Raw genomic sequence first — 25,228 nt, 5'->3', positions numbered from 1 at the left:
CCCTTGTGCCTCCTTCCCAAAGCTTAGCAAGTACTTAGGCTTTGAGAATGGAATGTGACAGGATGGCTCTGGGGCATGGCCCTCATGCTGCCTTTCTGAAGCCAGGTTCGCAGCCCTTCACCTTGTGATAGGTGCTTGTGCCTGATATCCTCTTGCTGGTAACAATGGATGCTTTGCCACTGTCCGAAACAGTCTAGTGGTTCTACTTCTGAATGCCAGGTCAGTCCATAACAGATCCATGCTGATCCACAATTCTGTTGTGGGTGAGGAGGTTGGCTTAGTGTATTGCTGAGACCTGGGTGTGGGAGGTGGGTGGGCTAACTTTGACTCCACTCTGATTGCCCATGTATTCAAGCTTGCATCTGGTGTTGGGCCAAAGAGACTGGCTAGGGATTCTGTAGTTGTTACGCCCACCCTACTGCTAATCAGCCTCCCTGACTGTGCTGGCCAAGGTTGAATTGGGTGTGATGTTAGAGGAAACAAGAACTGTGTTTTAGGGTGACTTCAGCATCCATAGTGGGGATGCCTCAGATCTAGCTCAGGAGTTCATGGACTTCATGGCAACCATTGGGATGTTTCAAATGATCATCAGTCCAATGCACACAGCAGGACATACTCTTGGTTTAGTCTTTGCTCTATGTGGGGAGGGTGGTGGTCTGGAAATATAGGGGTTGAGGTTTGGACTTTCAGCAATAATTCTCCCTTGCAAGAATTGACAGTGCATCCTAAAAAATGTGGTCCACCCGAATATTGCTCTTTTGCTTAAAACACAGCAACATTGTTTGCTTAGTTTGTTTATTGACTTACTGAATCATTCAAGGGATAAATTAAAGTTTCACCTCTTGAATGTTCAGACAGATTCATTCAAAGGCAGATTTGTTCAGTTATGGTCCAAACTGGTATGTGTATTAATGCATTAGCCAGATCTTATTTACCGTATTTTTTGCACCATAACACTCACTTTTTTCCTCCTAAAAAGTAAGGGGAAATGTCTGTGTGTGTTATGGAGGGAATGCCTACGGGTGGCATGCCTACAGATTTTCCTCCTCTAAAAACTATGTGCGTGTTATGGTCGAGTATGTGTTATAGAGCGAAAAATACGGTAAATGCCACTCTTATTTGGTCCCAGGGTTAGCAGAAATGCCAGTTGATTGAGTTGGGGCATCAAAGAGTGCTGCTGTATTTACAGTAAAGAAATATTAAAGCAAAAGAAACTGCAGGAGTGTGTGTAAAACTACCTATTGTGTAAAGATAGCATGTACATTTCTTTTGCATTTGTTGCTGTGCTACTTTTGTCTCTGGCCCCACCCGCAACGGGCATGTGCCCCACTTAAGAAGAATACCAAGAAGGTAATGCTGCCCTTGGGCTGAAAAAGACTCCACAGCCCTGCATTAGAGTTACCAGTGGCCTAATAAAATCAGAAGAAAGTGGGCAGATGGCAGGTGTGTCCCATGCTGTCTCTTGTTGCCTCATATATCTGCAATCGTTATTGGCTGAGCAATGGGGTTGAGCTGAGCAAGAGTGAAAGTCTTCCTTCTTTGTGAAGACTCTGCCCACCCCAATACTGTTGAAATGCAGCCAGGCTTTAGTGGTCTCTGAAGTGCTGGATTGTGCCTGGATTCCATGCCTGTCCGAAATGTAGGCTCTAGTGCGCTAATGCACTTCGTGAATATTTCATTTGGTATTCTTGGTTCAGAACACAGCCTGTTGTTTCCGAAAGCTGTTGGAGAGATGTACTGGGTTTTGTTGTGCCGAAACCTCTGCAAAGAATAAGAGCTTTCCATCTGGAGGCAATCAGAATATGCTGGACAGTAGTTTACTTGCTTGCTTGCTTGCATGCTTGTGTTCTGCTCTATGTCACCAGAAACAAATGGATAAATCTTAAGGGCTGAAACCTCATACCTTCAATGCTGGCTGAAGAGTCTGCTCCAGAGTATCAGCGCCAGAAGGAATACTACATGAGTGCCGGTTGCTTTTGTTTCTAATTTATAAGTTCTAAGCTGAAGATGTTCAACATTCTGCAGCAACAGCTCTTTAGAGTCCATCATATGCTGTAAAATAATCATGAGATCACTACTTACTAGACCTCAGTGGGTTAAAGAATGCTCTGTCAGAGCAAATGCTATATCATTTCAGAAACAGATGAGACATCTCTTTTCCTAATTCCTTTTACGAAATGTTGCATGGCTGTATTCATTTTGACTAGGGTAGGATATGGTTTATGAAGTTGGCATGTTTTTGTAATTATTGTTTTTTTAAAAAAGGCGAATGCCCCTGACAGTTAAGTCCAGTCGCAGACGACTCTGGGGTTGTGCCGCTTATCTTGCTTTACAGGCCGAGGGAGCCGACATTTGTCCGCAGACAGTTTTTCTGGGCCATGTGGCCAGCATGACTAAGTCGCTTCTGGCGCAACAGAACACCAAAACCAGAGCAGCACACGGAAACACTGTTTACCTTCCCGCCAGAGCGGTACCTATTTATCTACTTGCACATTTTGGTGTGCTTTCGAACTGCTAGGTTGGCAGGAGCTGGGACAGAGCAACGGGAGCTCACCCCGTCACGGGGATCTGAACCACCAACCTTCTGATCAGCAAAGCCCAAGAGGCTCAGTGGTTTCTACCAGTGCACCACCCATGTCCCTTGTAAAATGTAGATAAATCTAAATACAAGTTTGGATATAACATGAAATGATGGTTAGTTTGTAACAGAAGCAAGAGCATCCAGTCTCCTCCTTTTGGTTAAGCTCCAAACTATGCCACTGTGCCCATTGTACACATAAATGAGTAATTACTCCCTGTTGCCCTACTTTACTTCCCTTGATCTGGACACTAGACTTCTGTTGATGCAACCTAGAGTAGCATTCACTTTTTTGCTGCTTCATCACACTATTGACTCATGTTGAGCTAGAGGGTCTACAAGGCCCCTAAATCATTTCTACTTGTACTACTGGCAAGCTAAATGTCCCCATTATATTTGTGCAGCTGGTTCTTCCAGCCTAAATGCAGAGCATTACATTTGTCCCTATTAAAATTCATTTTGTTAGTTTGGGCTCAGTTCTCCAATCTGTTAAGGTCATAGTGAAGCCCAATTCTGTATTATGCAGCATTAGCTACCCCTCCCAGTTTCATGTCACCTGCAAATTTGATGTGCATCCCCGCAATACCTTTATCCAAGTGGTTTATAAAGATGCTGAACAACAACAGGCCCAGGACAGAACCCTGTGGCACCCCCCTTATCACTTTTCCCCAGGATAACGAGGAACTGTTAGTGAACACTCTTTGGGTGTGAGACATGATGTTGCAACACAGTTGGGCTTACAGTTTGAGAGACACCATAACAGCTGGGGTGGCAAAATGTTTTTGTACTGCTCCCCTGGAAAAAAGAGAGGTTTTACTAAGAGTAGACCTGTTGAAATTACTAGCCATGGTTAAGTTAGGCCTCCTAATTTCAGTGGATCTATTCTGAGTAGAATGTAGCTGGCTACAACCCACAGCTCCATGTTTTATCTGCAGATTTCCATACTAGCTTAATTGGAAGAGGTGGTAGGGCTGATGAAAGTACCAGATGCTCTCAGGGCTGTGTTTGAACCTCAATCAGCCTTCACTAATAGTTGACAGGGGCTGATGAGAGTTGTAGTGCAACACATTTGGAGGGCAGCAGAATGGTAAAGGTTGAAGTAAATACCTAAGCAGTTTGTCTCTATCTTTTTTTGTCTATCTGCTGATCTGCCTTTTTTATTTACAGTTTAAGTGCTGCATTTTATAAAATTTTATACCTTAGGGTGACCACAGGATATAGGATAAAAAATTACTCTGCAGTACTAAAATACTGCATGGGCCAGGAAGGTAAATCTGTTTTGATAGCTGTGATAACAAATTGGGTTTCATTCCTACCTTAAGATTTCAGCTGTTGTGCTTACAGCTGAGGTTAGGCTTTTACTGGAGAGTGAGTTTCAAAGGGTGTATCACATATTTACGGTAATATTGAAGCATTGATTGTTGACTTATTTGTAGACATTAATACAGAACTATTTCCTTACTTGGTGCCTTGGAACGTCCATTAAGCTTTTGGCTTTGGGCCAGAATAGGTTGCAGTTCTGCAGTTTATAATGCACGTTGGCCATCTGTCCTTAGAGTACTAATGTGAGTTTAATTTTAAAAGCACATGAAGCCTGCAGTTTCTTTTGTTTTAATATTTATTATCTTGCCAATACTAGGAAGGATGGCTCTTTAATGCACATTACTCAGGTTTGTCTTATTTAAAAAAGCATAGCATAGAAAAGACATGAACGTCATTATGTTTTGTGTATTGTATTGTATTGTACTGTCATTTCAGTCTGGTAACATCACATCTTGGGATTACCTTTAGAAGTAGCACTGTTCATTTGGGTGCGGTAAATATGTAAACAAATAAATGATATATATATTTTTGTAAGAAGCCTGAATGCTTCAGCTTCTTGACTTGGTGGTGGTTTGGGTATTATTGGTGATGATATGATCGGAAACAGCACTTTGATTTCTTCTCTGAAATAAATATGGAAGTATTTTGCCTTATAGTGGTTAAAAAAAGTTCCCTTGCTTTCTGTGTGGAGCATCACTCTGGATTTTTGCAGATGTTTTCAGCCAGCAGGTTCAGATCAGAGTTCATCCATGGTGCCTAGTGACAACCCCATAGAACGCAATATAGGCAAGACTTGCTGGCTCAAGTGGGAGTGATCTTATGTGGGTAATGTTTAAGCTGTCCCTGATGAGGAGGTGCTGGTGATCTTGTGGGCAAAGTGAAATCCAGAACAACAATGTCTTGACCTATCTTCCGCACTACTCTTGAGTGACGTTGGCATATTTTCAGTATCAACAATATTGGGCTTTATGATTGGCAGTGGAGGCCCTGTTGGTGGTGACACCACTGTTGTGTGCTGCCTTGCCAGTACTGGGTAATTGAAAGACATTGTTTCTGGCATCTTTGACTTTATTAGTTAGTTTGGGGGCATTTGGCTTGTTTTAAAATGCTTGTATTGCTTTTATTGCCTTGTTGTCTGCTGTCCCAGGCTCTCTTGGGAGGAAGGGTGGATGAAAAGCAAATAATAAATAATAATAAGCAATGATAATAAAAATAAAAAATAGGTAATCTCTCACAATGTGTAAGATAGAATGCTCTCATTTTGTTGTATCAATATGTATAAGATATAGAATACTTTGTTACATTGGATAGTTTAAGGCTGATTTTGTATGAACATTAGAAAATTATATATATTGCAGTCAGTATTTACACTAACAAAAAAGGCATGTAAACACATGGTTTTTCAGCTACTAAGCAGGTGTGATTAATAAGGTCTGCATATTTGAATTGCTCTATTGATCGTATTGTATCATATTATGTGCCAACATACTTCAGCACAGCCAGAAAGAGGGCATTACCATATAGCATTTTAATTTATGCAGTGACAATGACTATTTATAGGCTTAAATAATTACAATGCCAATTTGGGTCACTCTGCTCTACTTCTTTAGTTACTTGCTGCTGCAAGAGATAATAAACTATCTGCAGGAGGGTGAATTAATAGGTGTCTCGGTAGACCTGAAAGGGCAAGAATTTGATTGCATTCTTTAAACCCTTTTTCTAATTAAAAACATTTTCTATTACAGAGGTGGGCATTCTGTCTTAACCCTTGGGCGTAACCCTCTCCCCCTCCCTTTTATTTGAATTGGTGCAGGCCATATCTGTTGTGAATCATAGGTTTCTAAGCAGGTAGTTTTCACATTTTCATCATGGATGTAGTGGTTAGCATGGGAAAAAATAAATGCCAACTATTAGTCATACAGTTTCAGGGCCAGGCTTGAGTGATGTATGGTTGTATCTAAAACTAGTTTTGGCATGACCGTTCTCCAGCTCAGGATCATTGTCAATGTTATTTCCTGGTTGTTCTGCTGCAATTAAAGCCAGGATCCCTGTGTTCATGCCACGTAGCATTTCATAGAGACAAAAGGATCAGAGCTGGGGTCAGGTAACAGGGAGGAGGAGAATATATCCCAGGGTGCACATGGCTTGTACCAGGCCCCAATCCACTGAAATGATTTAGGTTCTGGTGCCATGTGCCATCGTTACACTGGAGATCTTGATAGTCAAGTGGTGGAACCCAGACCTGGTGGGGCACCTAGGAGGTCACATGGATGATGCCTAGGTCCCCATCCTCCTCAATTGAAAAAGGAACAGTAGTCACTTAAGCAGTATATTTGTACAAGTACTTAGCACCTAAAGTGTTGCCTTTGCATCTGAGAACAAAAGGTGGTGTTAGATGTTGGTCTAAGCTCTGAGAGTGCTGAAACTCACTTCAGTTAATATCTTGGAAACTATAGATGCAAAATTTCCAGAAACGTTGAAGCCATGAGAAAAAAACAGCTGTTTTTTCCTGGGTGGGGAAAACTATTTTACACCATTTACAGCGATTTTACACCATTTCTCAATGTACTCACCAGGTGCATTCACATTCTGCTATAGACAGACAAATCTATTGATTTTGTTGTGTCTCGTTTTTTCATTTTACAGTCTTAAGTTCCATTCATCACCTTTCTGCATCACCTTGTAATTTAAAAAAAAATCATCTTGAAGTTTTGCAACAATGTAGTACACATTTCTCTTAATGTATGGATTTTAACAATTCCCCCCAATATGCACCTTTTTGCATGAACAGTGTTTGGTTGGAGAATTGTATTGTAAGATTCTTAGAAGGATGCATTTCAAAAGACAGCTGTGTTTTAGTTTATGTATTGTTTTGGGAAGTGTGAATTAAACCAAATTTATCCTCCAGGCCTACATTCTATAATGTAGGGTATAAATTTCAATAATTTGGAGCAGCCCTTTCTTGGGACCATTTGTGGGGTGAAATGGCCCTAAGAGAAAGAGAAATAGCTGGATTTAATTGCTTTCTGCATGGTTAGTGCAGAAGGATTACAATTACTGGTAGCTTGAAGCTTTATTTCCACTGAAGTGAATGCATTGTTGAACTGTATTGAGGAGATTTTTCTCAATCTCTAGTAGTGGATTAAGACCATTAATTACCAGGCTCTTGCTATGAGTCAGTAAAATGGAAAGGTGGGTGCCTGTCCGTTCCGTGGGGGGGGGGGTGTACACACCTACCCACACCCATAATGACTCCTGCTGCTTTCTTGCTGGCTCTACCTGGGAAGTAATTTGTGGTCAGCACCAAGGCAGTTCTTTCTAACCCCATTTGTCAGGCTCTCCTCCCTGCTTCCCTTTGTTAATCAGGCTGCCAGTAAGATGCGCTTGCAGCTGCCTATAATTATTAGATCTGGTAAAGCTGACTTTTAAAAGCAGAAGGGAGGCGGGGGAAGGATCTGAAAATCAGTTACAAACTTTAACCAGTCCTCCGAATGCAGCTGTTAAGATTTTGTTTTAAAGCCGACAAGATCAAATTAGCTGTCTAAAGGTCAGTGCAGTCATTTAAATTCATATTAAAGTGGAGTAATATTCATTTGTGCTGACTTGTCCTACAATTGGAGGGTGGTGGTATATCCGTTCTCTTTTTCTAGGAAGAGAACTCAAGAGACATTATTAAAGCAGACAGTTGATGTACCTTTTAAGGGGCTTTAACTAAGAACTGGGACCATGTGCAAGGCGCTTTGTTGCCCATGTGAAAGGGATAGCATAGCTAAACATTGGAGGCATGGGGAGGTTACCGTATTTTTCGCCCCATAGGACGCACCGGCCCATAGGACGCATCAAGTTTTTTGGGGGGGAAATAAAGAAAAAAAATATATTTCCCCCCCAGGCGCTTGTGGGGCAGGCAGCGGGGAGAAGCGCTCTTCTCCCCGCCGCCCGCCTTCAGATCAGGTCCAGGGACAGCGGGGAGACGAGCTGCGTCTCCACGCTGTCCCTGGAGCTTGTGGGGCAGGCAGCGGGGAGAAGCGCTCTTCTCCCCACCGCCCGCCTTGCGATCAGGTCTGGGGACAGCAGGGAGACGCAGCGTCTCCCTGCTGTCCCCGGAGTGGTGGGGCAGGCAGCGGGGAGAAGTGCTCTTCTCCCCCCCGCCCGCCTGGAGATCAGGTCCGGGGACAGCAGGGAGACGCAGCGCGTCTCCCTGCTGTCCCAGGAGTGGTGGGGCAGGCAGCGGGGAGAAGCTCTCTTCTCCCCGCTGCCCGCCTTGAGATCAGGTCCGGGGACAGCAGGGAGACGCGCTGCGTCTCCCAGCTGTCCCTGGAGCTTGTGGGGCAGGCAGCAGGGAGAAGCGCTCTTCTCCCCGCCGCCCGCCTTGAAATCAGGTCGGGGACAGCCTGGAGACGCGCTGCGTCTCCCTGCTGTCCCCGGAGTGGTGGGGCAGGCAGCGGGGAGAAGCGCTCTTCTCCCCGCCATCAGCCTCCAAACCACTTTGGGAGACAGCGGGATGGCGGCGTTCCGCCTCCCTCTGTCCCCCGACCTTGTGGGGCTGGCGCTGGGGCTCTCCTGAAGCCTGGAGAGCGAGAGGGGTCGGTGCGCACCAACCCCCCTCGCTCTCCAGGCTTCAGTGAAAGCCTGCATTCGCCCCATAGGACGCACCCACATTTCCCCTTCATTTTTGGAGTGGAAAAAGTGCGTCCTATAGGGCGAAAAATACGGTAGGTTGGTTTGGGGTTTATTATTTTCAACCCAATATATCTAAATGTTTGCTCAAAGCAGTGGTCGGGACCCTGTGGCTCTCTCAATATTGTTGGACTACAACTCCTATCAGCCTTAGCCAGGATGTCCAGTGGGCAGGGAAAAGGGGAGTTGTAATCTAAATATCTGGAGGGCCACAGATTTCCCACCTTAATTACAGGTGTTATAAATGGGTTCTTTTTGACATTATTAAAGACCCCAAGATTAGGCTAACAGAAGCAGTTGGTGGTGCTGCTTATATGCTTTGGTGATGGGCATCTTGGGAATTTCACATCTCTGGGGATTCTGTTCCTTGACAGGGTGTTGATAATAAAAATGCTGTTAACTCAAAAGTGGTATATGTGTGTGAATGAGAGGGAGAGGGGGAGCTAAAAAAGCATTGGCTTACCATGGCAAAAGCCTTGTATTCTGTTTAAACAGTCTGACTGAGAGCCATTTTAATGTAGCTTTCGTTTGACTTCTACAGGGCAGTGCCTTGTAACACGAGGGATTTCAGTTTGGCTTGCCTCTGCTCTTGCAGTTGTCTGGTGGAAAGATGTTGGCCAGGTCAGGGTTCTGAATTAAAAACCCAGAGTTGTGTGTTTGTCTTTGTACGTGACTTGCAGAAGCATTAATACGCAGTGCAAAGCATAAGACTTGCTGCTTGATCGTACGCACTCCTGTAGCTGTTGCAACACAAGCAGAGACTTCTACTGCAGCATCCTGTGCAAGGAAAGCTGAGCAGACTAGCACTATCCTACCTTGCTTCCTTCTGGAATCAGACGAGCACCACTTTCCCTGTTTCACTTTTTGCCGGTGTTGGGAGCTCTGAGCCTCTGTGGCACAAGGAAATTTCCCCTCCCTCAAATAAAAGAAGCAGCAACTTCTTCAGCTGGGAAAGGGGTAGGGGTGGATCTGCCTGCTTGCATGGGAGAAGGAGCCAGAGCCCTTGACTCCTGCTGTGCCTCATGTGCAACAGAGCCTGGGATCAAGCCCTTAGTCCTCCTTGGCCTTTTCAAAGCCATCATAGTTGCACTTTGTCAAGCCAGCCACCTTAACATTGAGCTGATGTTTTTAAAATGATTCTTGTTTTTCTTTGTGTGTGCAGAGGCTGAAAAGGTTTTGAATATTCACCGCACTGCTTTATTTGGGAAGAAAACCCCTCCCTATACAAACAGGCCAACAAATTCCTCTTAGACCAAACCTTCAACAACGCAGTCCTTTAGATAATGGACACTTGTTACTCTTTGTTTGATTACATCTCAATTATCACTTGATGGCAAGAGCACAATTAATACCCTAGGTTGTTTGTTAAAAAACTCCTAATTAAAACCGATTCCTGCTTTTTCCTTGTGTGTGTATAAAAGCCAGCATTCTGTCAGGCTGCTGAATCGTGAGCGAGCTCTCCATTCAGCCGGGCAAAAGACACCATTAATTGGTGAGTGGGATTTTCGTGGCAGAATCAGCACAGCCCGTCTGAGTGCCAATCTTTACTGCCACTTAAAGAAGGAAACTCCTCACCTTCCCTCCCAGACCGCTGCAGGAAGGGTATCACTCTCTGCTGTATAGGACATGTCTACACTGCAGTCCACTGCGCAGTGGTTTGCAGAACTGTCATCGCCTTTAGACCTGATCATTATCCCTTGTAACTTCTGCCAAATTCAAAGGGAAAATGCTCCATTCTGTTTATGCAGCAGTGGGCTAAGCTTTGCCAGCAAAGTCTGGCTTCAGGCATCAATGCTGGTGGCTGCTTGAGATTTTTTGGTTTGGTTTGGTTTTTCTGCTGCCTGCTAGATTAAGGATTGGGACAACCCTGCAAACCAAGTGCATAAAAATTTCTATCTCACAACATTATTTTTTTTTTTTGTTTTAGTCTGCTTGACCATACATCATTCATTCATTCATTCATTCATTCATTCATTTGAATGCACCACTCTGATTGTATTTACAGTTGCTTGTTCTGAGATGTGTTGTGTTTTACAGTAGCCGTGTTTGTACATAATAATGCTAATATATAAAAGCAACAGATAGGTAGCCGTGTTGGTCTGCCATAGTCAAAATAAAAAAATTCCTTCCAGTAGCACCTTAAAGACCAACTAAGTTAGTTCTTGGTATGAGCTTTCGTGTGCATGCACACTTCTTCAGATACACTGAAACAGAAGTTACCTCTAGTCATCACATACAGCTCCCAAGTTAAAACAGTACAACGCATCATCAGAGACCTACAACCTCTCCTGGACAATGAGAGCTCTCTTTCTCAAGCTCTGGGAGGAAGACCTTTCATTGCCTACAGACAGCCACCCAATCTTAAACAACTCCTAACCCACAATAATACTACAGCCAGACTTACAGTGGTACCCCGCAAGACGAACGCCTCGCAAGACGGAAAACCCGCTAGACGAAAGGGTTTTCCGTTTTGGAGGCGCTTCGCAAAACGAATTTCCCTATGGGCTTGCTTCGCAAGACGAAAGCCCATAGGGAAATCTCTGGGACAGCGGGGAAGCGCAGCGCATTTAGAAGCGCTCGGGGAAAGCAGCGCACTTCGCTTCTTTCCCTGGAGTGCTTTTAAATGCGGGCGGCTGGGAGGGAATCCCTTGGCCCCCCGCCGGACTTCCCGAAGCTCTTTTGAAGTCCAGCGGGGGGCCAAGGGATTCCCTCACCGCCGCCCGCATTTAGAAGCGCTCGGGGAAAGCTGCGAAGTGCGCTGCTTTCCCCGGAGTGCTTTTAAATGCGGGCGGCTGGGAGGGAATCCCTTGGCCCCCCGCCGGACTTCCCGAAGCTCTTTTGAAGTCCAGCGGGGGGCCAAGGGATTCCCTCACCGCCGCCCGCATTTAGAAGCGCTCGGGGAAAGCTGCGAAGTGCGCTGCTTTCCCCGGAGTGCTTTTAAATGCGGGCGGCTGGGAGGGAATCCCTTGGCCCCCCGCCGGACTTCCCGAAGCTCTTTTGAAGTCCAGCGGGGGGCCAAGGGATTCCCTCACCGCCGCCCGCATTTAGAAGCGCTCGGGGAAAGCAGCGCACTTCGCAGCTTTCCCCGGAGTGCTTTTAAATGCGGGCGGCTGGGAGGGAATCCCTTGGCCCCCCGCCGGACTTCCCGAAGCTCTTTTGAAGTCCAGCGGGGGGCCAAGGGATTCCCTCACCGCCGCCCGCATTTAGAAGCGCTCGGGGAAAGCTGCGAAGTGCGCTGCTTTCCCCGAGCGCTTCTAAATGCGGGCGGCGGTGAGGGAATCCCTTGGCCCCCCGCTGGACTTCCCGAAGCTCTTTTGAAGTCCAGCGGGGGGGCCAAGGGCCAAGCGAATGCCTGCAAGCCTCGCGCACCCGGCAGGAGGTCCCGCCGGGCGCGCGAGGCTCGGGGCGGCAGCCTGTCACCCGAAGCATGGGGGGCCCTTCGGAGAGCTCCCCTTGCTTCGGGCGAATGCCTGCAAGCCTCGCGCACCCGGCAGGAGGTCCCGCCGGGCGCGCGAGGCTCGGGGCGGCAGCCTGTCACCCGAAGCACGGGGAGCCCTTCGGAGAGCTCCCCCTGCTTCGGGCGAATGCCTGCAAGCCTCGCGCACCCGGCAGGAGGTCCCGCCGGGCGCGCGAGGCTCGGGGCGGCAGCCTGTCACCCGAAGCATGGGGAGCCCTTCGGAGAGCTCCCCTTGCTTCGGGCGAATGCCTGCAAGCCTCGCGCACCCGGCAGGAGGTCCCGCCGGGCGCGCGAGGCTCGGGGCGGCAGCCTGTCACCCGAAGCACGGGGAGCCCTTCGGAGAGCTCCCCTTGCTTCGGGCGAATGCCTGCAAGCCTCGCGCACCCGGCAGGAGGTCCCGCCGGGCGCGCGAGGCTCGGGGCGGCAGCCTGTCGCCCGAAGCACGGGAAGCCCTCCGGAGGGCTCCCCCTGCTTCGGGCGAGTGTCTGCAAGACTCGCGCACCCGGCAGGAGGTCCCGCCGGGCGCGCGAGGCTCGGGGCGGCAGCCTGTCACCCGAAGCACGGCCGCCCGGAGCTTGCGGGGCGGGAGGTGGGAAGAAGGGCCTCCCCTCCCACCGCCAGCCCTCAGAACAGCCTTCTGAAGGCTGGCAGTGTAAAGAAAAGCCCCTGTCCCCCCCCCAGCCTTCAGAAGAGGTCCGGGGACAGACTGTCCCCGGACCTGGTCTGAAGGTGGTTTCCCTAGGAACGCATTAATTGATTTTCAATGCATTCCTATGGGAAACCGTGCATCGCAAGACGAAAAAACCGCAAGACGAAGAGAATTGCGGAACGAATTAATTTCGTCTTGCGAGGCACCACTGTATATAAAAGCAAGTTTCGTAAGCCATATTGTAAATATGTTGCAAGCTAGTGTTCATAGCTCAAAAATTTTCACTTTGTAGCCCCATTTGCACAAGCAGGTAAAGAAGCGCGATGTCTGAATCTAGGTTGGGACACCATAAGAAGCTCTTCATTTTAATATTTTTTTATTATTCATTTCATTTCTCTACTACTTTATATTTTTAACCTACCCTAAAACATCAAATAAAAACAATCCAAAATAAAACACTGCAGAAGAAAGTCAAATATAAAGTATACATTCAAATCAATATTATATGAAAAATTTCAAAATACAGTGGTACCTTGGGTTAAGTACTTAATTCGTTCCAGAGTTCCGTACTTAACCTGAAACTGTTCTTAACCTGAAGCACCACTTTAGCTAATGGGGCCTCCTGCTGCCGCTGTGCTGCCGGAGCACAATTTCTGTTCTCATCCTGAAGCAAAGTTCTTAACCTGAAGCACTATTTCTGGGTTAGTGGAGTCTGTAACCTGAAGCGTATGTAACCCGAGGTACCACTGTAAAACATTGCAAAAGAAGTCCGTTCCAGAATGCACATTTAATGCAGCAAAGTTAACAAAAAAAAATCTTTATTTCAAAAGAAAACATTACTAAACCAAGTCAAATATAAAATGCACATTTAAAATATAATTAGCAAGAGAATAAAATATTAAGCATAGAACATACCTACTGCTGTTGCTGCCAGTGGTGATTCATGGCAGGTGGCAGCTGTGGAGGCTCAGTCACCTGAGTCTGCAAACATGGCCTTCAGCCCTTTTGTAGCTGGAGTCAGTCAGGGCCTCACCCAGGCTAGGACGGAAAAGGCCTGCAAGAAAGGGAGCAGGTCTTCCAGGACTCACAGCCAGGATATCATGGTTGGAATACCCACTTGTGTAGTGGGAATGTTTTCACAGCTTATTTTTACTGTTGTTAGCCGCTCTGAGCCCGGCTTTGTCTGGGGAGGGTGGGATATAAATAAATAAATAAATAAATTGTTGTTGTGAAATCAAGCTCTACGCCTTCAGTTATCTATATGAGGTTGTATAATTGTTATCTCTTAGATGGGAGGGCATTCCACAAGGTGGGCACCACTCCCGAGAAGGCCTTCTGCTTGGTTCCCCGTAACTTCTTCTCACACTCATAATGAGGGAACCGCCGGAAGGCCCTCAGAACTGAACCTTAGTGCCTGGGCTGAACGATGGGGGTGGAGATGCTCATTCAGATATACAGGGCTGAAGCTGTTTGGTGCTTTAAAGGTGAACACCAACACTTTGAATTGTACTCAGAAATGCACTGGGAACCAGTGTAGATCTTTTAGGACTGGTGTTATATGGTCTCTGGTGGCTGCTCCCAGTCATCAGTCTGGTGGTCACATTCTGGGTTGATTGTAGTTTCTGAGTCACCTTCAAAGGTAACCCCATGTAGAGTGTATTGACCTGTACCACCATGGACAGCTGTTAGAGTCCAGAAAAACCCCAAGACTGTGCACTTGGTTCTTTAGGGGTACAGTTACCCCATTCAGGACCAGGAAGTCCCCCAGACCTGCCTGACCCCTGTCCCTCAGAAACAGTACTTCTATCTTGTTGAGATTCAACCTCGAACCAACCTCCAACCACATCCAGACCCTCACACAGGATGTTCACTGTCTTCACTAGTTGTGATTTAAATGAAAGGTAGAGCTGGGTATCATCTGCATACTGGTGAACACTCAGCCCTGTCTCCCTGATGATCTCTCCCAGTGGTTTCATATAGAAATAACAGTTGGTCTGTCAAGAGGAAATTAGGAGGAAGTTCCTGGCCCTGATATATGAAATCTTTTAACTGGATTGGCCAGGGTTTGAACTTGGGACCTTCTGCATTCAAATCATGTGCTCTGCCTCTAATAGGCAGTGCTCATCCCATGGAGTTCATTTAATTTTAGTCTGTTTGCTTCTTCATAGGGGCCTCTTTTCCATCTCCACTTCCCATCTGCCCAGAGTACCCTGTGCACCTTACCTGTGAGCAACACTCATGGTCTCCTCTCCTTTTCTGTTCCTTGCCCCAGCAGTCTTGTGGGTGGCCTTGAGAAAAATCAGAATAAATTGTGCAGAAAATACAGATTTGCTTTGTTTGCATAGTGGATTTGGTTACAGAATTTGGTGTTGTGCTTATTGCATATAGAAACTAGATCACCCCTCTTTTGTTCAGGATATCTGCAGTCCTGCATATGAATTGCAAAAACATTTGCCGCTGTAGAAGACTTGTGTGCTAACTGAACCCCTTAGAATAAAAAAGATAAACACTTGAATTAGATCTTTTTGAAGGAGATGGTCTTCTTCCTGTCTCTGTTTCACCTGAAACCAGACAGCTTTTCCTGAAATGGCATCTAGTTGGATTCCCCTTTTGAGAATCTCTGTGTAAGAGATACCCAACTCTCACCCCTGAGACTGCTGGTACAAGGTTCCAGCTTCTGAGTACAGCATCTGTTTGATCTGAAACAAGGAGGGTTTGGCTTCTTGCAGTGATAAAGGAACTGCTCCCCTAGGATTGTTCCTTGTCGCAGCAAAGTGAGCCAGCACTCAGGTGTTGCTAATTTCAAAGGACAAAAGTGCAGCAATGAAGAGGCCACTTGGATGCTTGTGTAGCCTGAGAACCAGTCTCAGGCAGGCAGTCCCTACTTGGCCTTTGACATTGAAATGCCTGAATTACTAAGCACATATTGTAACTTTATGGCATCCAGGAAACATAACATTTATAATTCTGTATTTCACTTAACTTCACAAGGCTTTTTCTACTGTTTGCCATTCATGAAGCCTTGCCAGTTTTTGCAGCCCACCCCAATATCTCATAATTCAGTTCCAAAGTGGAAGCCAGACACTCAGTCTGAAAGTCAGATTTTAAATTGGTCTCTGGCTTATGTGATCTTTCCTCTCTCTCTCCTCTCTCTCTCTCTCTCTCTCTGAGCTTAGGTGATAGTATGTTATTCTATTTCTCCCCCTTTCCTTCAAATGCACACTCACTTCTACAAAACTGAAACTGAGAGGGAATCGGTCACTCAAAACCACAAGCCTGCAACCTAGCTGGAATTTGCACTTGGTTATCCAAGTTTGCCATTCTTTCTGCTGAACTATACTATAATTTATTCTTTTCTTACAAAGTAAGATTGTGGAAAAAGAACAAATCTTTAGGACTCTTAACACCTGCCCTCCAATGGAGATTGCTCCCTAGTGGCTTATTTCTCCCATCCACACTAACTTCATTTCATTAATAGGGCACAATTTGAGATGCTAGCTTTGACCCACAAAGCCCAAAATGGTTTTGGACCCTTCAAGGAGTGGCTTCCTGCCTATCTCCGACTTGATTTTCTTCATCTGATAGAGCCCTCATTAAATATGCAGTACAGTATGTTGGACAAATTCAAAACCACATAGAGATGTTTTCTGTGGGTGAATATATGTGAGAGCTACATTAGGAGTATATCTTTAAAATGTCTATGGTTTTGGGTATTGTTTTGTGATTTTTTTATGGTTTACTGTTGTATTTCATAAAGTATGTTCCCTAAACCCATGTGGATGGGGCAGATTTTAAATCCAGTAAACAAAGAAAATGTTTTATCAGGTATTGCCAGTTTGTAGTGCTTTGGCACAATTGATACACCATTGAATGCAATTTTAATGTACAGCTGTATTTTTTTATTTTTAAAAAACCCTTTAGCTCAGCTCATGAAGTTCACTAGCTGCATTGATAAAGAATATCATGTGCATTAATGGAGGGCTCTGGGCCATTAGCTGTGCTTTGTAAAATGCTTTATCGTGGCCTTGTACCCTGCGCATTTGCAATTGCGTCTGTTAATGCTCCTTATTTTTCTTTATGATGAGGGTTGGGTGAGGCAAGATGGAGAGGAGGAGGAAACACCCACTTCTCGATTCTTCTCTGGATTTCTGCACTGTAATGATGGCACCATCACCTGACTCTCAGGAAAGGCTGGCCTGCCTTGAATTGTGGGGTGACTGGCTCTTTCAGCATGCTTTAATCTTGGTTCTGTTGCATCCCCCACATTCCTGATTTTAATTGTGTAGCTGCTGCCGTATAGCATTTCCTATGCCGACGATGACCGACATATGTTAAACATACCACGCCCAGCCTTATCGCTTTCTGAAACATTTGTTTGGCTTTTGAAACCTTTTTCTGCATGGAATATTTTCTCCCTTTTGTAGCCAGCCACAATCACTAGTTTGAGGTTAAATACACGCTGCAGAATAATAATGTTATTATATCGCGTATGGATTTGTGCGTTACGTGTGACTGCAATGCATGTGAGTGTGTGAATTAGAAAATACATGCATAGGTACATCTCAGACAGTGTATATTATTTGGCTTCTTAGTGAACCCCAGCAGCACCCAGATCTAACCTCGTCAAGAATGCAAGCAACATATTTTAGTGAACAAAGGTGCCAATCAGTCCGCCAGCCATCAGTGTGTAAATAAGAATGCAGACATTGTTCCAGAGTCTTCTGTGAGTCTTAAGATGGCAGAATCACATTTCTATATAATAATGATGATCTGGCTGTCCTTTATTGCAGCCTCCTGTTTTGTGCAAATTCATGGCGGCTTGTGAAGAGAATAGCTTTACAAGCTGGTGTTGCAATGTGTAGCCACAGCCCTGCACCTCCAGTGCAGGAAATGCGTTTTCCACATTAACCAAACATGACAGCTGAAACGGTTATTAACCATGCAAGATGTCGGAAGTCATCAAAAATTCACATTGGAGTAATTGCAGTGGCTTGGGGGTGGGGGTGGGAAAAATAAACCCTTGTTAAATCTTTCTCTGCTTGCATCTCATCTTTTCCTTCCCTTCTCTCCTCCCCGCTCTTAAATCTTACATGGTACATTCCATTAACAATAAAGTATCCTTCTGTAACCTATAAACGCTCCCTTCAGTAACTGGTTTCACACCAGTGCTGCCTATCCTTGGTGAAGGACAGCCCTGAGCAAATGCCACCGCTGCTTTGCTGGCAGTGGTGTTCCACTGTGGGAACAGCTGCTTTCTCATTGTCTTGCTGGACTCTTCACTGTCTCAGCCATAGCAGAGCTTGCAGGGGGTTTCCCACCCTTGAGAAGAAAAACTGTGAGCTCTGATACAGGAAGATTTGAGGTGCCTGGAACCAAATGCCAGGCATTTAAAGTATTGCAACTCACCCCGACAAGGTTTGTAACTTCTCAGTTCTGTAGCCCACAAGATAGGAATGCATTTTACACGTTGTTTGTTTGTTTAAATGCATGTATATTTAAAACACAAAGAACTCAATCATGAACAGTTTAGCTCTTTCTTTTCTGCAGTAATGAAAGATACAAATGTGGATTGTTTTTAAATATGTAGAAATTGGGAGTTAATTTAGAAAAATAGCTGTGATAATTTAAAAATAAAATATTAGATTTTTGCTTCTGCTAATTCCCCTTCTCCCTTTGAAACAGTTGTAAGGGAGGGGCGTCTGTTGTCTGCTTTTAAAATATATCCATTTATTCACCTCCTTAGAATCCTTTGCTGCTTATTTTCTTAAAATGTAGGCAAAAGTCAGGAGTGCTACGTTTTTAAGGTGTAGCCTGCTGATTTCATTGAAGATATTACCATCCTTGGGTGGTAGATTTTTCAAAGAGAAATATCTGTAAATTGGATTTGTGATATAACTGTGGTGGAAATCTGTATATGTTCCAGTTTGTATAGACACTTGCTTTATATTCTTAGAAATTCAGTTGTGAAATATATAGATGAAGCCCTAATTTTAAGGGAGGGTGTCAATAAATAAAGAGTTATTATTTATTTCCTGGTTTTGAAGTATATTCTCTCCCCCACTGAAAGTGGTTTGAATTAAGTATAATTGATAGTCAGTCACTTTTTACCTTGTTAGGTTTTGGGCATGAGTCAGTACTGTACTCTGAACTTAGAATTTCCTAGCCATGTAAAACAACGAAGGAGAGAGAGAGAGAGCGCATATATTTCTGTGGAGTGGCTGATTTGGTTTTGTCTGTAACATAGTATTCTTCCTTCATTGTGGAAGCTAAGCTAAAGAAAGGTTTCTATTTTATACATCTCTTGATGTGGTACAGGCAGTTAAGGATTCATCCAACCAGTTTAGAGGTTGTACTTTAAAATCATTAAGGTGTAGACTGGACGGTTGGTTGCCTGGTCCCTTTTCCTTGTTCCATGAGAAATGCGACAACTAGCTTGGCACACAGATGTTGCTGTGTGGCAACATTCTTTGACCAAACAGTTGTGTGTTAAGCCTGGTTTAAAAGGGAGCATTGCTACAGAGACAGCCTGGCAATCCCATATATATATATATATATATATATATATATATATATATATATATATATGAACGAGAATGAGAGAGAGGAGAGACAATGAGATGTTCATGCAAAGATGGAGCTTGCCACTGTCCCTAAGTGGGAGATGCCTCAGTTATTCTTGCAGTTTTGCACTGTCTTATAGCAAATTATTTTCCTTTGTCTGAAGAGGGTGGGAACCAGAGTTCAAATATGAGCTCTGTAAATCAACGTATGGGGAGGTGGGAGGGGGAGACACCTAAATCCCCATCTAGAATCCCTAGGTCCAGCTTGCTTCTTTTAAAACCATGCTCTGGGTGTTTTTGGGTTGCAGTTGTCTTGTGTGTTTGTGATTAAAATGTTTAGCTTTCATGTCTTTTTAACATATCACATACATTCTATAGAAGAGAGTATGCATTTTATTTTTTATTTTAAAAAATGAGGGTGTGGATATGCATACTGTTGAATGAGGGAAAATGGAAACCTTTTGTCTTCTGTGTGTCTTTACCACATTGGTCTCATGGTCATAAGTGTGAAAAAGTTTAAAATGGGGAATTCATTGCAGAAGCAGTGTTTCTTCATCAAGCCTACAATAATTAATGGACATAAATCACTTATTATAGCAGGAATTGATAAAATACATGGTTATTATTAAATAAGTTTTGTAGATTGTGTTAAATAATGTTTCAAACATCAAATTTCTATACACATTTAATTTGTATAATGTGTTTAGGAACTATATCCATTTTTAATTATGTACCATTTTTATAAGGCCAAATGTTTTAACAGAAATGAACAAATTAATTCCAGCCGTATCACCACCTATTTAAAACTTTTTTTTTGCTCAAGAGTGATTCCTTCTCTCCCCCCCCCCCCGCTGTCAGAGGAGGAATAGTATTTGTTTCTCAGTCTAATCATCTATTTAACGAATGATTCATTAATTTCTAATGGTATTGTTGCAATTTGTCTTATTTGAATTTAAGATTCATAGGTGACTGTCTTGGTGCAGTGTATGAGCTAACTATTTAAAGTAGACGCCTGAAGTCTCAGATCTGTTGATTCTTCCAAATTGCCTCACCCCACCCCACCCTAATGTATTAATATCAAGTATGGTATTTTCATGCTTGCTGCCCCTTTGTTGTAATCTTATACGCATTGATCATACCAGTCTGGGAAAAATAGGTTGTAGCTTTGAAAGTTTGATTGTGACAAAGTTCTTCCAACCCTTCAAATGCTCAGAAAGAAAATTATTAAATGACATTTTCAAAAGTGTCGCAGTGAGTGAGCGTGTCCATCTCCTGGTTCTGCATTTTGCATCTCCATTTAACTTGGTTATCATATTTCAGTGCTTGCAATATACCGAGAAGGCTTTTTCGAAGCAGGCGTTGCCCAGCAAGTGGGCGTTGGTGTGTGCAGATGCTGAACACTTGGTAGATGGAAGGTGGGGTAGTGGGGAAGCTTATCTCTCTTGGCTTTTTTTACAGAAACTGCAAGATCTTTAGTGTTTCCAGGGAAAAGAATCATAAGCAGGTACATGGGATTGTCTCAGGGCAAGAAAAATGAAGTGGTTAAAATCAGTTGTATTTTAGGTCTGGGGAAGCTTTCAAGCTTAAAGAAACAAAGCTAAAATGAACCAAAGAGTGTGAAATGTGGGCAGCAAAGAAGCTTTAAAAAAAATGTGTTTGAGCACATGCACTACATTTTAATGTAGTTGTTATGAAGCGTATAGCTCCATTTGCAATAGTACAAGAATATATGTGTCGGTAAAAATTCAGCTATGAAAATGCTTCTGAAAAGCTGCAGATGAAGCATTTCTGACAGGGAGCCAGAGGGCTGACTGTTGAAAAAAAGGAGAGATATCATGTGAACAGGAGTAACATGGTGAAGACAGAGGAGTTGCCTTTTCAGCCTAAGAAACTCAGTAGGACAGAGGATCAGTGACAGTGTTAATTGCTGGGTGGTTTTCTTATATATTTTAGAGGGGCTATTGGTTTTGGTTTTGATTTTTGGATGGCATTCCAGGGAAGCTGTTCATTGATATAACTCATTTGAAGCCAATGATTCTACACCAATGGTGGGGTTTTTATCAGCTAATTTATGATGGCTTTTAAAGTGTTTCTAATATGATGAATGTTAAAATCAGACTTCTTTGCAATGGCAAAAGCGCAGTGTTGTGTCCAGGTAGACACTGGAGATAGATGGCGTATGTGTGTGTTACTTTTTCTTTTTTTTCAAAAAATAAACTTCTCCTTGGGTAACAAGTTTATGCATGGCTACTCAGAAGTAAGCCCTGTTGAGTACAGTTGGGGTTTACTCCCAGGTAAGCGAGTATAGGATTGTAGCCCAAGTCCCTATGGCTCATGGAGCTTCTCTTTGTCTTTATATTGGGAAACAGACTCCCCTACCTCTTGCATTCCCAAAGAAAGCCTCTTTCCGTTGATTTTTCATAATTTCCTAACCCTGCTTGAATGCATTGAATGCTGAGAGCTAAGGCGGGGTCCTGGAGTAGCAGAATTGTGCTTTTCTGCCCCTTGTACCTGAGGACAGTGCAATAGCAGAAACCACAGCTACATAAAAGAAGGAAGGGTGAAAAGACACATCTAGATTATTTTGAGGTTGTTTGAGAAAGAAAGCATTAATGTTGCTTCCTTGAAAAATAAAAGGCATACGTGTAACTTCAGTACTAAAATGGCAGCAAAAGCAATAAAATGGCGTCACGAGGAAAAATTAGTTAACTAGCCTGATTTCAGGGCGTTCCCCTTGCTCATTCTGAGGAAGATGATTCTTTTCAGTTCTGCTTGCTGCCAGTTATGACCATCATTTTTCAGTTTCCATTCTAGAACCAGAAATGACTCCTTTTCCCTTTTCTATACCTTTGCATCCAGTTTTGAGCAAGTGTATATGGGAGCCTCTTTAATGGAAAACTATATTTGAAATTATCTTTTTCTTATTACGGCATTTCTCTATTCTAAGAATAAACTATCATTTAAAAGGACTCTCTCTGTATGCCTCAGAAGATTAACCTTTCTTTCAAATAACCATGCTTTGCTCCTTAGAAGCATCATATGAGTTCCTGCAACTTAATGCGAGGGGACAGGACATCAGTGGAAATGGTCAATTTGTGGTTTAGAACAGGTGTTCTATCGGGGTGCCATACACAGTAGCATATATCCAGCTATAAGTATAATGGCGTGCCAATGCTCAAGATGGCTTGTCATAGCATTTGAAGCACTGGTCCCAGCATTTCACTAGGTATAGTTCAGCCAGCACATAGAATGTGGAGTTACAAGAGCTTGCAGAACTACTTACAGAACGGACTTTGTGAAGTCTGTATATTGCTGAGCCCAGAGGAAGGCTGAAAGCAGAATGTATACTTTTAATGTTAAAATTAGTTTAATTTTTCTGTCATCACCATTATTCGTTATAATAATCTCTGGCCCAAAAAACACAACAACTGTGACAGAATTACTGTCCGGAAATCTGTGACATAACTTGGTAGTAATGAAACCAAATAAGACAGGGTTTAATTTCTTTGTTTGATAGTAAACAAATATTCATTGACCCCAAATTTAGGTCCAGGCTATCAACTGGGACACAGACCTTCAAATGATGATAAGCTTCCAATATGTAGTAAGAGAGGTCTTTTCCTGTCCCTTCTGCAAATTCTCAGCTATGAACTAAATTATTTTGTCAAAAATAATGGTCATCAAGAACTGAGAAGAATATTGTTGGAGCCTTGGAGCAGTATGGACCCTCTGCTGATAGTGAAATATTAGGTGAAAGAAAAAACAAATGCACTAATTTTATTTTTATTTTTTTTCTACATATTTATGCAGCTCAAACTTTGAAGTAGTATTACATGGATTTATAATTACTCTCTTTAACAGATTATTAACTCAAAGTAGATTTACTGCCTGGTGGAGGTGGAATTGACTCCTAGAGACAGCTCAGAACTGAACCTTGCCATGCACTCATATGCCCCATTCATATTGCATGCATTTTTAAAGCTTAACAAATGTCTGGTGCCAAGTATGAAATGTCAGCGTTAATATACATTTCAACAGAAATAAATTACAAGCAGAATTAGATTAAATCATGATCGACTAATGGTACCCGTCCCAATGCTTGGAGTTAGAAATTTCAATTTAAAAAACAAACAAACTGATGAAGTTATTTCAGAATTTGAAGGTTAAAATGGCTGCCGGCACCATTGCTGCTGCTGTTGTCTGAAGCACCCTCATAAAAATGGAGGTCAATGACAGTAAGATTAGTTCCGCCTCCCTCTTCTTCTTCTTCTTCTTCTTCTTCTTCTTCTTCTTCTTCTTCTTCATGTTTGCATGCTTTCTGCATACTTACTGGCAAAATTGCCATTCCAAATGGCATTGTCTCATATACCAAACTTATTCAGGGTGGTTAGCTCAGTTTGCTTTGGATATCCAAACCCTCAGCTGGCACCCAAATATTAAATGCGGAGCCCTTGTCAGATTTCCAGTTGTAACTGAACTTCTCTTTTAAACATCCCCGTGTTGGGTCTGATCCATCCTTCATGGCCGCAGCTTTAATTTCATTGTGGGCTGTATGTATCTCAGTCTGAGCTTTCCTGAAATGAATGGAGATGACCCACCCAGCAGTCGTGTTTGATGGGTTGCGTCCATTGTCTGCAGCAATGCAGCTATTTGAAGCCTTGTGTGAGGACTGTGATTCCTTCTCTATGCAAATGTTGGAGTTTTACTGGGGTGTACAAAATTCAAAGACCTCCTCACCTGTCAGCCTTGTTCTAAACTTGGTTTAAAATTCCCTTTCTAATTTGCACATCATTTAGTTTCAAACAAAAGAAACGATCACACTTTTATATATAGTTGCTAAAACACATTTACGAAGCTTGATACCACATGTGGTATATCATTTTGTTGTCAAGTTAGAGAGAGCTGCTGCATTTGCTTTTTTACTTAAGGGTATTCTAGATGCTCACCAGTCTGCAGTGCAGTGCAATAAGTCATAGTGAGCTGGTTCAGGTGTAATGCCAAACCATGGTTTGGTGTGATAAGAGCAAGCCTTCAGGGAAGTTGAGGCCATGCTCCCTGCCTTTTCCTCCCACCCTCTATGCTGTAGTTCCTTCTCTACTTCACTAAGCCTTTATTCAGCACTATAAATACAGGCCATCATAAAACATCCATATATAAAATGTTTAAATATATACAAAAACAGTCATGTAAAATATGTAATAACGAGGGTTTTCGTTGGAGTTTCTTCCCGCTAAATAGTACCATTCACTACTCTTAAGAGATACTATTGACAAAAACTCAGCTACGCTTGCAGTTACTTCTGAGTCAGACAGATAGAATCTGATATTTTCATTGTGCAGTGATGTTAGACTACCCAAAAACGGGGATAGCACACATTTGTGTAACTGGTTGTAGAATGGACAGTATTAAATAATATGTTCTACAGTGTCTGGTACATTCAATGTCTATTTTTTATGGGGATGTTTAAATATCTGTCCTTGACAAAAGCTGAGGGGAAAACGTTCAGTCGGGCTAACATGAAGGCCCTGTGTTGGAATAGAATTATTAATTTTGAAATATAAGTGCCCCTGTTATCTGTTGTATTTAAACCATAGAACTTGGGGGACCAATTTTTTTTTTACAGCTGACTCAATGTTTTGTTTTTCAATGTCTCTTAATCTGGTTTGAATATTGTGATAAATATATTGCTCATAGTTCCCTCTCTCTACTCCTAGTTTGTGGCAAATGATAGTTCACCCTAACCCAACAAACCTAATATTTACATTTGCCCTGCAAACCAGGGTTGCAATCCATAACCAAATCACAATTTGCTAGTTTAGACCAAACAGCAAGTGGGTTCCCTCAAACTAGGAGATGGATTACTACATTGGGGTCGTGTTTCAGAAACCCAAGACTCCTTCACAGTTTATTGTAGTCTCAAATCATAATTTGGTGTTATATCTGAACAAGCTCAACATCTAACCCTTCACAGTTTTGTTACCTTA

General features: G+C 43.4%; 1 protein-coding gene across 3 annotated transcripts in view; it reads left to right on the top strand.

Annotated features, from left to right (window-relative positions):
- NUP93 (nucleoporin 93) overlaps window positions 1–25,228 on the top strand; it is a 73,758-nt gene that overhangs the window by 15,537 nt on the left and 32,993 nt on the right. The window contains exon 1 of one of the 3 annotated variants that reach the window (XM_083511462.1): window positions 17,849–18,099. The exons of the other annotated variants lie outside the window; for them this stretch is intronic. The gene's annotated coding sequence lies outside the window, so the exon portion shown is untranslated. Of the gene's footprint in view, window positions 1–17,848; window positions 18,100–25,228 lie in introns of those variants that run through there. 3 annotated transcript variants of the gene reach the window in all.

The sequence above is a fragment of the Podarcis liolepis genome, assembly GCF_965112155.1.
Source record: "Podarcis liolepis genome assembly, chromosome: 7".
Taxonomy (NCBI): Eukaryota; Metazoa; Chordata; class Lepidosauria; order Squamata; family Lacertidae; genus Podarcis; species Podarcis liolepis.
Note: the sequence above shows the minus strand (reverse complement) of the source record. Positions and strands in the feature narration are given on the sequence as shown.